The sequence below is a fragment of the Moschus berezovskii genome, chromosome 6, assembly GCF_049115385.1.
Source record: "Moschus berezovskii isolate FMDL1 chromosome 6, NW_MosBer_1.0, whole genome shotgun sequence".
Classification (NCBI taxonomy): Eukaryota; Metazoa; Chordata; class Mammalia; order Artiodactyla; family Moschidae; genus Moschus; species Moschus berezovskii.
The window spans coordinates 80,113,015-80,126,170 of record NC_142465.1 but is presented as its reverse complement, the minus strand read 5'-3'; positions in this window follow the sequence as shown (position 1 = coordinate 80,126,170).

Genomic DNA, 13,156 nt, shown 5'->3' with positions numbered 1-13,156 from the left:
CTGTACATTTGTTGTTTGCTGTTTTTTTAAAATTGGACTGAAATAAACAAATTTTCTGTTTTTACCCTGTTGTACAGTTCAGGGGCATTCAGTTCAGTACACTCACATGGCTGGGCAACCATCACCACCATCCATTTCCAGAGATTCTTCATCATCCAACACTGAAAGTCTGCCCCCATTAACCAATAACTCCCTCTTCTCACCTCCTCCTAATCCCTGACAACCACCATTCCACTTTCGATCTCTTTGAAATTGACCATTCTCAATGTCTCATGTAAGTGGAATCATACAGTGTTTATCTTTTTGTGACTGGCTTATTTCACTTGCCATAATGTCTTCTTCCATGCTGTAGCACGCGTCAGAATTCCTTCTTTTTAAGGCTGAATATACTCCATTGTGTAAAGAGACTACTTTTGTTTATCCAATCAACTGTAATGGACATCTGGGCTGTTTCTACCTTTTGTATATTGTGAATAATGTTGTTATGAACACAGATCCACACATATCTGTTCAAATCCCTGCTTTCACTCCTTTTGAGAATATTCCCAGGAGTGGAATTGATGAGCCTATGGTACTTCTATTTAAATGATTGAGGGACTGCCATTCTGAATTTTATCTGCTTTTGAACTTTACTTGTATGAAATCACATTATGCTTAGTGGCATTTTATGTGCTTCAGTTAAACAAAGTGATAGGCAAAGACTTTCTGACACCAGAATTGTTCATAATCTTCTCTGCTTACTCATGCTAACTTGTTCGCCATGGATGACCCTTGACTTTCAAATTATGATCTTAAGACCATCTGCGACTTCTAAGGTGCTGTGAAAAATGTAGATTTCAGACTTCCAGATTAAATGAGAGAGTGAAGCAAAATCTCAGATTGTATTTCCCAGATACTAATCAAAATGAACAAAAAATTCATGAAGAAAATTGAAAAGAAATGTACAAAAGCAACCAATCAAGGACATAGAAGTGACTTTCTGCTCTTGATTTTACGACACAGAAGCAAAGAAATCATTGAAGAGGTGGGCAACCCATTGAAGAACAGGGAGCTCCTCTGGCCTACAGTCACAAGCAAAACTGAGAAAGAGGGTGAGTCAGCAAACCCAGACAGAAAGACCCTTCAAAGTGGAGAGGAGCTGATCAAGGAGCCAAGTAGACACCCTACAAAAATCTGACAAAAGACCCTCAAGGCTCCTGCATGCCATCTGCATGGGATAAAAATAATAATAATAATCAGGCCATCATCTGCTGCTCTACTGTGGCATTCCATTCACTGTGACCATGAGTCAATCCCGCAAAGACAACAGAAGATCTACTAGGTCAACTGGTGTGATGATCTAAACACACCAAGGATCTCTTTCACTCTGAAGTCCCTCGATTCTGCATCCACTTCGTCTTTAAAAGCATTGCTCGACTTCCCAGGGGAGAAGGAATTCTCTAAGGCACTCCCTCTTCTCAAACAAGAATCAAAAACAAACAGAAAAAAAAAATCAGCAAAAATAGTGAGCTGAAACCCCGAGTATTAAGCAAGCAGGAAATGTGGTGTCAAATTTGCGATCAGTGTAAATGCTGATTAACTGCTCTGACCATATGGAATGGGTGCCTTGGGCTCCCAAAGACAGGGACAGCGAACTCAAGGTTTTCACCCTGAACTTGGAGGCCTGAAGGAGACTGCAATCAAGTCTAGGGGAGGACAGTCCCTGACTATCCTGTGGAAACAAATGTATATCTCTCTGGAGAAAAGCATTCTCAGTTCCCCACCTATAAGCTCACAAATGCAGTCACCAAACCTACAAGAAAAAGAGCTGCAGAAAGTAAGCAAAAGCAACAAACAATGGATTATAGACCCCCAAGAAATACAGATATGGAGCAATCAGATATTGGACATAAGACATACGCATAAAAAAGTCAGAGACAAAATCTGTCATCACTCTCCTAATCTCCCTCTCTCTTTTTCCTTCATTGTCCTCGAATAACAAGTCTAAATATACACAGAATGGAGGTGGTGGTAGCCAGGAAGAACATTCCAGAGATTAACCGCGGAACATTCACTGCATCACTGATGCCCTTGATGGCACACAGGATGCTGTTGGATAGAAAAGCAAAGACACGAAGACTCTGAATTAAATCATCTGGGAGCACCAGCCTGCAAATATGAAGAAATCTTAGGCACACCTCAACCAATGCATTTTTTTGCTTATAATTTCCTTCTCATGTGATCATTTTGCTGTTGTTCAGTCACTAAGTCATGTCCGACTCTTTGCGACACCATGGACTGTAGCACACCAGGCTTCTCTGCCTTCACTATCTCCTTGAGTTTGCTCAGACTCGTGTTCCCTTGTGTCAGTGATGCCATCCAACCATCTCATCCTCTGTCACCCCCTTCTCCTTTTGCTTTCCCAGCATCAGGGTCTTTTCCAATGAGTCAGTTCTTCACATCAGATGGCCAAAGTGCTGGAGCTTCAGCTTTAATATTAGTCCTTCTAATGAATATTCAGAACTGATTTCCTTTAGGATTGACTGGTTTGATCTCTATACAGTCCAAGGGACTCTCAGGAGTCTTCTCCAACACCACAGTTCGAAAGTGTCAGTTCTTCAGTGCTCAGCCTTCTTTATGGTCCAACTCTCACATCCATACATGACTACTGGAAAAAATCATAGCTTTGACTAGATGGACCTTTATTGGCAAAGTGATGTCTCTGCTTTTTAATATACTCTCTTGGTTTGTCATAGTTATTCTTCCAAGGAGCAAGTGTTTTTTAATTTTGTGGCTGCAGTCACCATCCGCATTGATTTTGGAGCCATAATCAATATAGAGACACAGAATTTTAAAATCTACATTAAAAGAAATCTAAAAGAGCTCTCTCAAGAAATATGAAAAAGTCTAAGTGAAAAGAATCATTCTATCAGCTTAATTAGATATGTTCTTATTTTCCCAGTAGCACACAGAATAATAATGTGCCTTACAGTTGATGACATCTCAGATTCTAAGAAATACTGCAAATTACGGACAAGAACGTAGTACTGATAAGAGCCATGGCATGAGCATTTACATCATGGCCAGCCACTGGACCTGGTGCTTCATGATCTCTATCCTTCACAATATCCTTTAAGTAGTTGTTGCTTTATCCTTCCTAATGAAACTAAGGCATAAAAAGTGAAACAACTTGTCAAATAGCTAGTCTCTAATTACATTGTATATTTTTTCTTTTTGCTTTTATTCTGAAACAATTTCAAATTATAGAAAATATTAAGGGCAGTACACTTTTTATGAGACCTTCCTTGAAAACAAGGTCTCTATAGAAGTAATTAAGTGAAAATGAGGTCATTAGTGTGAACTCTCATCCAATATAACTGGTATGCTTATAAAAGGGACACGTGGACACAGAGACACGCATAGAAAGAAGAAGATGTACGGACACACAGAGAGTAGTGAAGCATCTGCAAGCAACAAAAATCAAGGACTGTCAGCCTACACCGGAAGCGTGAACAAAGCAAAGATTCTCCCCTAAAGCTGTCAGAAAGAGCTCAGCCCCCTTGACATCTGGACTTGGGACTTCAAGTCTCCAGAACTATAAGACAATAAATGTCTGTTGTCTTGAGCTACCCAGTTCTGGTACTGCATTAACAGCACCCTCCTTGCTTGAGTCCTTGTCACCTTCCCACCCTCATCAGGCTGCCTAGGAACTCTGACTGTAAAAGGAAGGAAGAAACAGAGTTTGGAAACAGAATTTGAATATAGCTAATCTGTCTCCAGAGGCCCTGCTCTTAATTATTCCACTATTTTTGTGCTCCAGTGGAAAAGCTGAGAAGTTGAAACAGAGATCCCGTGTCCTTCAAAGCCATATTTACCATCGGGTCCTTTAAGGAAAAAAAAAAACTTTGCCAGCTCCTGTTTTGTTCCATTCAGTTCAGTCACTCAGTCGTGTCCGACTCTTTATGACCCCATGAACTGCAGCCCGCCAGGCTTCCCTGTTCATCACCAACTCCTGGAGTTTGCTCAAACTCATGTCCATTGAGTCAGTGATGCCATTCAACCATCTCATCCTCTGTCGTTCCCTTCTCCTCCTGCCTTTAATCTTTCCCAGCATCAGGGTCTTTTCCAGTGAGTCAGTTCTTCACATTAGGTGGCCAAAGTATTGGAGTTTCAACTGCAGCATCAGTCCTTCCAATGAACATTCAGGACTGATTTCCTTTAGGATGGACTGATTGGATCTCCTTGCAGTCCAAGGGACTCTCAACAGTCTTCTCCAACAACACAGTTCAAAAGCATCAATTGTTTTGTGCTCAGCTTTCTTTATAGTCCAACTCTCACATCCATGCATGACTACTGGAAAAAAACATAGCTGTAACTAGACAGACCTTTGTCGGCAAAGTAATGTCTCTGCTTTTTAATATACTGTCTAGGTTTGTATATCTTTTCTTCCAAGGAGAAAGTGTCTTCATTTCAAGCCTGCAGTCACTATCTGCAGTGATTTTGGAGCCCAAGAAAATAAAGTCTGTCACTGTTTCCATTGTTTCCCCATCTATTTGCCATGAAGTGATGGGACCGGATGCCATGATCTCAGTTTTTTGAATGCTGAGTTTTAAGCCAACTTTTTCACTCTCCTCTTTCACTTGTATCAAGAGGCTCTTTAGTTTTTCGTTTTCTGCCATAAGGATGGTGTCATCTGTGTATCTGAGTTTTTAAAGTTTTGAAAAGTATTGATACTTTTCCCAGAAATCTTGATTCAAGCTTGTGCTTCATACAGCCTGGCATTTAACCTGATGTACCCTTCATATAAGTGAAATAAGCAGGGTTTCATAGCTCAGCTGGTAAAGAATCCACCTGCAATGCAGGAGACTCCGCTTCAATTCCTGGGTTGGCGAGATCAACTGGAGAAGGGATTTACCCACTCCAGTACTCTTGGGCTTCCCTTGTGGCTCGTCTGGTAAAGAATCTGCCTGCAATGCGAGAGACCTGGGTTTGATCCCTGGGTTGGGAAGACCCCCTGGAGAATGGAAAGTTTACCCACTCCAGTATTCTGACCTAGAAAATTCCATGGACTATTCTGTCCATGGGGTCTCAAAGAGTCAGACTGAGTGACTTTCACTGATTACTGATCACTGATGACAATTTATAGTCTTAACATACTCCTTTCCCAATTTGGAACCAGTCCATGTCCGATTCTAACTGTTGCTTCTTGACCTGCATAGATTTCTCAGGAGGCAGGTAAGGTGGTCTGGTATTCCCATCTCTTTAAGAATTTTCCATAGTTTGTTGTGAACCACACAGTCAAAGGCTTTGGCATAGTCAATACAGAAGAAGTAGACCTTTTTCTGGAACTCTTTTGCTTTTTTCGATGATCCAACAGATGTTGGCAATTTGATCTCTGGTTCCTCTGCCTTTTCTAAATCCAGCTTGAACATCTGGAAGTTCATAGTTCATGTACTGTTGAAGCCTCGCTTGGAAAATTTTGAGCATTACTTTGCTAGCTTGTGAGATGAGTGCAGTTGTGTGTTAGTTTGAACATTCTTTAGCCTTGCCTTTCTTTGGGATTGGAATGAAAACTGATCTTTTCAAGTCCTGTGGCCACCACTGAGTTTTCCAAGTTTTATGGCATATTGTAGTAGATAGTAAAAGAACATTCGATGAGAGTATGAGGAAAGATGACTTCTGCCCAAGGAGGCAAGGGAAGCTTCCAAGGACCTTGATGGTAGCTCTGTGGAGTGAAGGAGGATGTAAAATGTTGACATTCATTCACATATTCATCTGTTTAACCAGCACTGAGTACCTGCCATGTGCTAGGTAATGAAGTTTAGTAAAAGTTGGTGACTGGCCACGTGGAATGCACAATCCAGGGAGGTCAGGTGCAAACCTCTCACTCCTATGCACTGTGAGGACCTCCCACTCACAGTCGGAGCATGTGGAAGCTGGAGACACATCTCCTAGGAGATCAGAGGAGGCTCCATAGAGGAGGTATCCATGGAGCTAGATCTTAGAGTTTATGGAGACTTTGCCAGGCAAAGGAAAAGGTTATCTGGGCAGGCTTCTTGGAGGTAAGGGTTTTTGCTCATCATCCCTAGGTCTACTCATTGACCTGGCTTGCTAATAAAGGCACCAGGCAGTCAAAAGGGCTTCTACATAAGACTGGGTCAACATCCCTACTCACAGGCTCCCCAGCGGTGAATGGCACCTCAAGGTCACAGCCAGTTAGAGGTTGAGTGGAGGCCAATGCTACATCTAATGACTTTGAGGAGAGTCAGGGATCCCAGGAGCAAACGTGAAATCCTGAGCTTTCTTTACTCTTTCCTCCCACTGTACACTCTAGCTCCTGGGACTTCTGGCAGAAAAGATGACTAAGGAAAAGTCTCCATAGGAAACTCAGAGAGAAGGAACCATAATGCTCCCCACCTTCTCCTCCCTCTGCCCTCCCCAAACCCCATAGAAACATCATTTTAACATTAGGGCTTCCCTCATAGCTCAGTTGGTAAAGAATCTGCCTGCAATGCAGGAGACCTGGGTTCAATCCCTGGGATGGGAAGATCCCCTGGAGAAGGAAATGGCAGCCCACTCCAGTATTCTTACCTGGAGAATCCCATGGACAGAGGAGCCTGCCAGGCTACAATCCATGGGGTCCCAAGAGTCAGACTTGACTTAGCAACTAAACCACCACCACCACCACAGTCTACTGTAGTTGCTTGTGTTTCTGTCTTCTTTGGAAGTCTGACAACCAATCAAGAGCAGGGACTATGTCATTTATTTCGTATTTCTGATGCCAAGGATTTCTAGATGCCCATTTTAACATCTATTAAATGGACTAGAATGTAGTTAAATCTTACAGAGGTGACAAGATCACATTGAATCCAGTAAGAATAGTAAAGACAGTGAAATATGATCTCAGTAGGACATAGGTGGCCTCCCTACATCAATCTCAAAGGTCACAACTTCTTCCAGTTGTCCTTTTCTGGGTAAGTGCTAAATTCCCTTTATAGGTCTTGTTTGGGAACTTATCTACAATCATGCTTTTAACAAAACATTTTATGGTATCTAAGTGACTTCCTTCTTTCTTGAGCAACTGCAACTACCAAAACCTCAGTTCATTATCTCCTTAGTCCAGCCAGCCCAGGTTTTGCAGGGCTTTCTATAAACAATTTACACTTCATATTCTGATCCTCTTACCTTCCCAACCACTAGTTGCTTTTGTCGTTCAGTCACTCAGTCATGTCTGGCATTTTGCGACCCGATGGACTGCAGCACACCAGGTTTTCCTATTCTTCACCATCTCCTGGAGCTTGCTCAAACTCATGTCCATTGAGTCAGTAATGCCACCCAACCATCTCATCCTCTGTCATCCCCTTCTCCTCCTGTCTTCAATCTTTCCCAGCATCAGAGTCTTTTCTAATGAGTCGGCTGTCTGCATCAGGTGCCCAAAGTAGTGGAGCTGCAGCCCACACACTAGTACTGTGGCCGAAAGGTTCATTCAGATTTTTCCATAACATCTTACTGAAAAACCTGAATGAAACCTCTGGTCAACCCAATAGATCTGAATTTGGCTGCTGCCACAAATGTCCCCACCCCCATGGCAAGCCACTGCTGACTCATATCTCCCCAGTAGACCCTCCAACACTGGCAGATGAAGAAGGACTAGACTATCTCTCCACTTCCAGAGAATAAAAGTCAAGTGTTCCCCTCTAGGGGTTGGTTCACCCTTCTGGAGTCAGTGCCTTGCTTTCCACGGGGAACACAGGAAGGGAACTCCAGCCAATGAAGCAGACCCAGTGCCACATCCTCCCAATGCAGGGGACTTCTGTTCAGTATGGAGGTCAGTATGGGGCCACGAAAGGAGCATGTGATGAAGTCAGAACCAAAGGAGATAAACCTGCATTAACACTACCCCGGGACACATTTCTCCAACCGTGTTCTTTATAAAAGGAGTAGAAATATGAATAAAAGCATCCCTGTGTATATCTTGAGTACAAATACCAGGACAAATTCTGAAATCAGTTGTGTGTGAATGATATTAAAGCTTGCAACAAGCTGGAAAAAAAATATCAGCCTTTTGGAACTTTCTACCCAGCCCTATTCCACACCCTAGTCAGGCCTCATTATGTCTCCAAGAGTTTCCCATCATATAGTCCTGCCTTGCACCCTTCTCAGCACCAGCCCCTCCACAAAGGGCTGCCATGTTGCACAGCTCCCGAAGGCACCATTCACCGTGTGCTGTACAGGATTCTAAATGGTCTGTCCCGAGACACTGCAACACTATGACCCTGAGTGGTCACTGAGGTGATCTGTCTCTTCCTTTTTCAGAAAGAGCATCAACCCCAGGTTTTCCATTTCCCAGATCATTAACTCTGAGCCCGCTGGAATTATTTAAGACACTCCATGGACCTACCCTCCCCTATACATGTCACCAAATGCAACTTCCCCAAACCAAACTGTTTTTTTTAAGCATGCTCTGAAACTCACCATTTCTCAGACCTTGAGTCATTATTTCCCACTTCTCTCTTCTGTGCTTTCAAACTGGAGAGGTCCCCCAAGCCATAAACATAGTCAGGCTGCCACCATCTTTAGAACCAAAGCCTGCTTCACCCCAGGATCTCTCTTAATCCCTGTCCTTCTCCTCTTCATTCATTTTTGAAAACCCACTGGGTGCTAGCCTTTTGTTCTAGGCTCTAGGCACTTAGGATGTGTCAGTGAATGCAACTGACAAGGATCTCCATGTTCAAAACTGCTTTGGTCTCACAGGGGAGAGACACAATCAACAAAGAACACCATAAGTTAGTAAAGGATGTGCCGTGTGTGTTGTGCTCAGTCACTTCAGTCGTGTCCAACTCTTGGCAACTCTAAGGACTATATAGCACCAGGTTCCTCTGTCCATGGGGGTCCTCCAGGCAAAACACTGTAATGGCAACTGGGTTGCCACTTCCTACTCCAGGGAATCTTCCCAACCCAGGGATCTAACTTATCTCTCTTATGTCTCCTGCATTGGTAGGTGAGTTCTTTACCACTAGCCCCAAGTTCTTTACCACCTGGAAAGCCCCAAGTAAAGGACAGAGTCATGTAATATTATGGAAGGGGATTAATGCCATCATGGAAAAAATAAGTGAAGCCGGGTAAGAAGATTGGGTGAGCTAGGGGAGAGCAACTTGCAGCATTCAATGGGATGGTCAGGTCCACCTCCTTGGGCAAAAGAGATACTTGCCACTTCTAAAGAGTCTTGCCTACAACCACCACAGTCACTTCTTGCCTCCCACTAACTCCTCACCCCAGGAAAATCTGCTCCATAAACACTGCTTCTGACAAAGCCAGCAGAGCTCTCTCTCCACACTGCCAAATCCACAGCCACCTACAGCACTGCGGGCACACGGCTTCGATGCTGCTGAACACCCAGTGCCTGATGTGTGTTTGTGCCTTGGCCTCCGAACTCCATGCTTTTCTATTTCCTTCTGTTTCTCCTTCATGGCCTCTTCTTTCTCTGCCCAACCTTTAAGTGACGGTATTTCCGAGGCCCAACCAGGCCCTCAACTCAGCTCGAGCTGCTTTCCCAGGGGAGTTTCAGCCATATAACATGCTGTGAAGACCAAATCTGTTTGATTTCTGAACCCTGAAGAAATCTATATGTACTTTTATGTTCATGAAAGATGAGGTCCCTGTCCTCGTGCCAGACTTGCTTAGCATAACTAAGTTGCAGAAATCTGAAGGGTCCCCAGGCAGCTCAGTGGAAGATTTAGGGTAGAGCCTGAGGCCTAGGGTAAGAGGACGAACAGCAGAAGGCTGGTGGTGGGCTGCAGAGACCCTGCAAATATGATCATGAGTGAAATCCAAGGAGAGAGCCAACCAGTGAGAACTCCTCTGGGGTGTGAATGGCCATTTTTTATGGTCACAGCCTATTTTGTTCCAACCTTGGAATCGTGGTAAAGGCAGGTTGCCTAGATTGCTGTGAATACCAGTACTGGGTGTTAGAAGAGAAATCACCCTTCTCTGTTTGCCCTGGGCTTGTGCTTTCTGTGGTTTCGCTCCAGGCAGCCGTGCTGAAAGGGAGAGCAGGTGTGACAGTGTGGACAAGGGACCTTGTGACTTATAACAATCCCCAACTTGACCAGGAGGAGCCGTGGGTCAACTGAATCCCAAACGCCTCTCAGGAACCAAGTTCTAGTTGTCTGTTTGTAGAAGAAACCATATTTTGGGGTTTTTTTACTTTTGGCCAAACCATGTTGACTTTTCACTTAGCCACCTAAGTCCTTAATTAGCAGTCACCATGTTCAGAAGGAAACGAGCCACCAGGGGTGAGAGTAAGCAGAAACAATTAACAATAGGTAATGACCCTCAAGAGTCAAAAATACTGGAATAATCAGATCTTGGATATAAGATCTATTCCTGTCCCCAGACCCAAGGAGGCAGAACTTGATTAGTCTGAGCCACTCAGGGTAATTCTCCTGCCAGAGATCAGCTTAGGGAAGGGGCAGCTGCACTTAGTATGGCCAGTGACTCACAAAGGGAAACCTTGTCTTTCGAGGAAAGACATCATTCCTGCCACTTGACATTGTCCTCTGCCTGTGAATCTGGAGCCACCCCAGCCATCATCACCCACATTCCACGATGTCAGGGCAGAAAGAGGGAAAGCACATGGGTTCGTGACAAGGTCGAGACCTTGCACTGACTCACACGGTACTGTCCCACCTCCAGGCACCATGTCTTACTGCTTGGCTACTTTCAGTGGTTTTCTGGTTGCTTGCAGCTGAGAAGGCCCTCATCACTGTGCCCTTTTACATACAATATGTTCTTCACCCCCTTCATGACATCCTTCTTTGCTCCACAAACCCTCCCAGATCTTCCCCCAAAGTGATGCCAGCCAGTTCCTTGTGACTAAGAATGTGATCCCTGAACCACCAGCAGCAGCATCACCTGCCTAGAGCTCTGCTCTAGGGACCCTCACTCCTGAGGGTAGAAGCTAATCCTCAGCGATTGCTTGTTTTCTGGCCTATTTTGTCTTTTTTTTTTTTCCACTCAAGATCTGACTACAGAACAATGGCATGACTTAAGCTCCTTAACTTAAACCTGCTTGACTTACACTGCTGAATTTACCTGTTTAACTTGATGCTTTACCCTCCTTTTCATTGGTTGTGGCTCCCTTTGATCAGTACCCCATACCTTCCCCTGACATTTTGGTATTTTACATTTTGTTGTCTGGTGCTTAGGCACAACCCCCTCTGTGGGCCTCAGACCTCCAGCAACTATCAACCCAGGGGACACCTTTTTTTTTTTTTAACTCCCACTTTCTGAAATTTTGTCCCTGAAATTCTGTATATTACTCTGATCATCCTGAAGAGATTCGGTATCCCTGGTGGCTCAGAGGGTAAAGTGTCTGCCTGCAATTCAGGAGAACTGGGTTTCATCCCCAGGTCAGGAAGATCCCCCAGAAGAAGGAAATGGCAACCCACTTCAGTACTCTTGCCTAGAAAATGCCATGGATGGAGGAGCCTGGTAGGCTACAGTCAGTGGGATCGCAAAAAGTCGTACATGACTGAGCAACTTTACTTCACTCTGATCATCCTGAAGAAATTCTGGTATCTAAAGTTTTTCCTGCATTCAGCTCTTTCACATGATTTCTGAGCTGATGAGTCAGAAGCATTGCAATGAAATGGCAGCTGTGGTCAGAATTTCCTTAAAATCTAAAGACAATGGAAGGGACATCCCTGGTGGTCCAGCAGTTAAAAATCTGCCTTCCAATTCAGGGGACGCGGGTTTGATCCCTGGTCGAGGAACCAGGATCCCACATGCTGCAGGGCAATGAGATACACGTGCCACAGTAGAGAAAGCCTGTGCGCTGCAGTGAAGACCCAGTGCGGCCAATACATACATAAAAATTGAAAAACTAAAAATGGGAGAATTTCCTTACAGAAACATTTAAAACGTGGATTTTTAAAAATTGAAGTACAGCTGATTTACAATATTGTGTTAATTTCGGCTGTACAGCAAAGTGATTCAGTTATATATGTATACGTATATATATATTCTTTTTAATTTTTCAGCCATGGCACATGGCACTCTGCATGTGGGATCTTAGTTCCCTGAACTGGAGTCGAGCCTGTGCCCCCTGCAGAGTTGAGTGGAGCATGAAGTCCTAACCACTGGACTTCCAGCGAAGTCCTACACATTCTTTTAAAAATTCTTTTCCATTGTGGTTTATTCAGTTCAGTTCAGTCACTCAATTGTGACCGACTCTCCGCGACCCCATGAATCACAGCACGCCTGGCCTCCCTGTCCATCACCAACTCCCGGAGTTCACCCTAACTCACGTCCACAGAGTCCGTGATGCCATTCAGCCATCTCATTCTCTGTCGTCCCCTTCTCCTCTTGCCCCCAATCCCTCCCAGCATCAGAGTCTTTTCCAGTGAGTCAACTCGTCACATGAGGTGGCCAAAGTATTGGAGTTTCAGCCTTAGCATCAGTCCTTCCAATGAACACCCAGGATTGATCTCCTTTGGAATGCACTGGTTGGATCTCCTTGCAGTCCAAGGGACTCCTGAGAGTCTTCTCCAGCACCACAGTTCAAAAGCATCAATTCTTCGGTGCTCAGCTTTCTTCACAGTCCAACTCTCACACCCATACATGACCACGGGAAAAACCATAGACTTGACTAAGCGGACCTTTGTTGGCAAAGTAATGTCACTGATTTTTAATATACTATCTAGGTTGGTCATAACTTTCCTTCCAAGGAGTAAACGTCTTTTAATTTCATGGCTGCAATCAGCATCCGCAGTGATTTTGGAGCCCCAAAAAATAAAGTCTGACACTGTTTCCACTGTTTCCCCATCTATTTCCCATGAAGTGACGGGACCACATGCCATGATCTTTGTTTTCTGAATGTTGAGCTTCAAGCCAACCTTTTCACTCTCCTCTTTCACTTTCATCAAGAGGCTCTTTAGTTCCTCTTCACTTTCTGCCATAAGGGTGGTGTTATCTGCATATCTGAGGTTATTGATATTTCTCCTGGCAATCTTGATTCCAGCGTGTGCTTCTTCCAGCCCAGTGTTCCTCATGATGTACTCTGCATATAAGTTAAATAAGCAGGGTGACATGATATTAAATATACTTCCCTGTGCTATACAGTAGGACCTTGCTGTTTATATATATATTTTTCTTTATATATATATATTTATTTATT